This window comes from Bufo gargarizans, chromosome 6, assembly GCF_014858855.1.
Source record: "Bufo gargarizans isolate SCDJY-AF-19 chromosome 6, ASM1485885v1, whole genome shotgun sequence".
Classification (NCBI taxonomy): domain Eukaryota; kingdom Metazoa; phylum Chordata; class Amphibia; order Anura; family Bufonidae; genus Bufo; species Bufo gargarizans.
The window spans coordinates 14,198,378-14,202,430 of NC_058085.1; the positions used below are offsets into that span (position 1 = coordinate 14,198,378).

Sequence of the window (4,053 nt, forward strand, 5' to 3'; positions counted from 1 at the left end):
ACAAGATGCAACATTTGTTAGTACCAGCGTAAATTGGCCTCTCTTAAATTTCTCTCTCTTCGTCTCCTCAATGTCGATTTTGAAGCCATTCTTGACCCGGTATTCTCCGGTCCCAGCTGTGCGGATGGTGACACCTATGATCGCCTCCCCGACCTCAACCTTGGCTTCGTCTGGGCATGCCTTGATCATAGCCAAAAGGCCGAGAAGCGATAACCAGAAAAGGGTTTGCCCTACAGGCCGATGGTCCCCAATGCAGAACACTTGTGAAGGCGATAGCCTACAGGCCCCAGCTGCAGACACAGTCCAGGAGGCTTTTTTCTCTCACAAACCAGGGAAAACGTGCGTCCTACGCTCAGGAATCACAAGCATGCTCCTCTTCGTATTTTTACCATCTGCATAGCTCCGCCCACCACTTTTGGCCACGCTTTTTCATTGCATGCAATTCCTGGTGGCAAAGCACGCCCAGCAGAAAAACTGATAAGGAGTGAATGGAGAAATAGTGGAAAAAAAAAAAAAAAAAAGATAAATTTTATGAATTGTTAATTGTGATGTCACAGCCCCATTGTTGAGTGTTCCGCCAGGGCCCTTGTGATGTCATCCACTGACCTGACCTTACTTGACTTCTGACCTGACAAGCCTCCTATGACACGTGCAGTGTTCCGTCCATTGTCCAGACGAGGTAGGTCCAGCTGCTGCTGCTGATGATACATAAGAGGTGCTGGACTACTTTTCAGCCTCCAAATAATCCAGTTCAAAAGATCCTCAAGAGGGAGACACAGGCAAACAAACTTTACTTATTTAATATAGCACTAGGAAAACAAAATTGGTTACATCAAGCCAACTTGCTACAAAAGGGTCAATTCAAAGGAACAACTCGGCAGACTGCCCAGGTGTGCACAACAGGCCCAAATCAAAACAGAGGTGCACAGAGTGGAGGGAGGTCCAAACACTTCATTCAGGTGATAAGCCAATTAACCCAACAATTTAGCCAACAATCTTAATTGGATTTGGGGTGTGAGGAGAGGTAACTGGCTGGCTGGGTTGCTTGGTGCTGGAACAAACCCACACACAGGTGATGCAATTAAGAGATTGACAGGCTAGATGCAGCAGGTATGCAGAAAGCAGCAAGCACAGAACAGCCCGCACAGAGGAGAAGCTGAAGTGCAGACTCCTGAGGCAGGACACAGCAACTTTCCACTTGCTTGCTGGAAGGATCCTTGAAATCCATCACTCAATTTCATTCTCTTTTTTTATACTGGAATAGAAAGGGTGCATCGGTCCTGGAGGTACTGCAATACCAGGTCAATGCGTGGAGTGGACAGAGCAAGCTCTTTTTCCATCTCCCTGTTTGAAAAATCTATGTAATATATGGTCCTCAGATAGGGGACGTATCAGATATTAAACTGATAAGAACAGATTTTTTTTTTTAAGTTGACTATCCCTTCGCAGGGACGCCATATTTATTAAAAGAATAACAGCACAAATTTCACAATATTACAAAAAGAGAAATATAAATAGTTACAAAAACATGGTAGGTGGAATAAAATCATATATTAGAATTCCACTCGCCTAATAACCATATCCTTTCCGCGGTAGTATTAACTTTTTTGTCAATTAAAAAATAAATATACATCTCACTAAAACACAATCACAGAATATCATCCTCTGATAAAATATAATGTTTAAAAACTAAAATATTTCTGGCTTTCCATAGAGCTTCCTTTACGCAGTTCACCGTCTTCCATGCCACAGCCTTTTCAGAGGCTGTTGGGCACTCCAGGGATCCGTATAAAATCATATTATAAGTAATGTCTCTTAGGCCTGCCATCTTCTTTATCAGCGGAAGCACTCTTCTCCAACACTCTTTAGCAAAGCCGCAGGTCCATAGCAGATGTACAGTTGTCTCGTCGTCTTGGCACCTTTCTCTTAGGCAGATGGCAGACCTTACGTATCCCCTGCGGTACTGGAATGCCCGGCATGGAAGACACTGGTGAACGCAGCTCCAGGCAAAGTCCTTCTAGGAATTAAAAAGATAGGAGGCATTAATATTTTTCCATATTGTTTTACATATTTCTTCTCTAAAATTGCTTATATCACATGTCATCTCCTTTTCTTTCAAATCTTTTATTAACTTTTTACTGTTTTTTGATTCTTCAATACTCTTTCCTTTTAAATTAAAATTCAACACTTTTCTCTAAAATCTTATAGTTATCTGGTAAATTAAAAGCGTAAGGCACGGATAAAATAGTTTTAAACCATTTAAATCTATGCATAAAATAACCAGTATTAAAACGTATAAAATAAGACCAATAGTGTTCTTTAGAAAGAGCATTAAAACAGTAACTAAAATACTTTATTAATAAAAACCTGTTAAAATCCGGAAAATATTTACCACCTTTCTCTTTTATTTTTACTACATGCTCTCTTTTTAATTTTTACATTTTAGAGTTCCAAAAAAAGGTAAAACAGTTTTTGGTAATTTTTTTGAGTATATCTACGGGAGGGGGAAACGCCACACTTAAATACAATAAAAATAATCATTTTAATTATTAAAATTTTCCCCTCCATCGTAAGCTTCCTCATACTCCACATACTTATTTTCTGTGTTACCTTATTTTCCACCATGCCCCAGCTATAAAAAGCGTTATTGAACTCACTGAAGGAGACACCTAAAATGGTAATAGAATTAGACACAGGAACGTCAATATCTCTTAAAACCATACTACCAATATTTAAAATATTACTTTTATTAAGATTTATTTTAAAACCAGAAGCACGGCAATAAAAATTGATCTAAAGTTCTCTGGAGCGACGGGGCGTCCCTACACAATACCGCAACATCATCCATATACCCCACTGCTTTGGCCTCGAGTCCCCCTCCACCGGGCAGGGGGACTCCACGGATTTCTTTATCCTTCCGTAATACACATAAAAGAGGCTCTAACGCACAGATAAAAAGCAGTGGGGATAGGGGACACCCCTGCTTTACTCCAGAGTTTAAAATGACGTCCTGTGTCTTAAAACCATTCACTAAAATTCTGCTTGTACAGTTATCATAACGCTTTAAGAGACAATAAAAAACCTTCTGGTATACCCATTTTTTCTAAAACCTTAAAAAGATAAAAATGGGAGACACGATCAAAGGCCTTTTCAAAATCGATGGATAAAATGGCTAATTTACCCCCCCCCCCTTGTCTTTGTGTCTTCAATGCAGTCTTTTATCAGGTTTAGATAGTCCCATATGCTTCTCCCAGGAATGCCGCAGACTTGGTTGTGGTGGATCGTCTTGGAGATAACATTCTTTAGTCTGTTCGCGCAGATTTTTTTATATAGTAAGGAGACCTCACCCTTCTTCCAAGATCCAGGTAAAAATTTTGACCTAAAAACCTCATTAAAAAGGTAAAAAAAATCATCTTTAAAAAGGTAATAAAACTTTACATAAAACTCAATGGGTATACCATCAGGTCCAGGTACCTTCCCTGTTTTAAAACTCTTAATTGTCTCTAAAACCTCCTGCTCAGTTGGCTCCTGCGATAAAACCTGCTGTGAGACAGGATCTAAAACAGCAGTGACCTCCTTCAGTGAGTCTTCTAAAAGGGACTGATCCACAGATTTTACATTAAAAAGTTTAGTATAAAAAAGGTGTACCTTATTTTAAATGTTCTGCATATCCTTTACACCGCTTATTTCGATAATGGTATCTTTTTTGTTGTTAATTTTTTTAAAAAAAACATCTGGAACAGGTTTCGTTATTTTCAACGTGTTTAACTCTAGATCTAAAAGTTTTTTTCTTTGCCCTTCTGTTCCAGATATTTGGTAATCTCTTTTCTGAGATTTTCTATGTCTAGTTTGACATCGATACCATTATCCCTGAACTTATATAATGTCTGCAACCGGGTATTGAGATTATTAAAAACATTTTTTCTCTCTGGATGCTCTATTTAATAAAGAAGTCTTTAATTTTCTTTTTCATTTTCTCCCACCAAGAGCTAGTGGAAGAATTTGAACTCCTTACCCGGTTGCACTTTTCATAAAAGATTTTAAAATCTAAAA

At 38.8% G+C, this 4,053-nt stretch overlaps 1 pseudogene; it reads right to left on the reverse strand.

The window, feature by feature from the left end:
- Positions 1–1,264: 1,264 nt before the first annotated feature.
- LOC122942766 lies at positions 1,265–1,435 on the reverse strand (annotated as a pseudogene).
- Between the last annotated feature and the right edge of the window lie 2,618 nt (positions 1,436–4,053).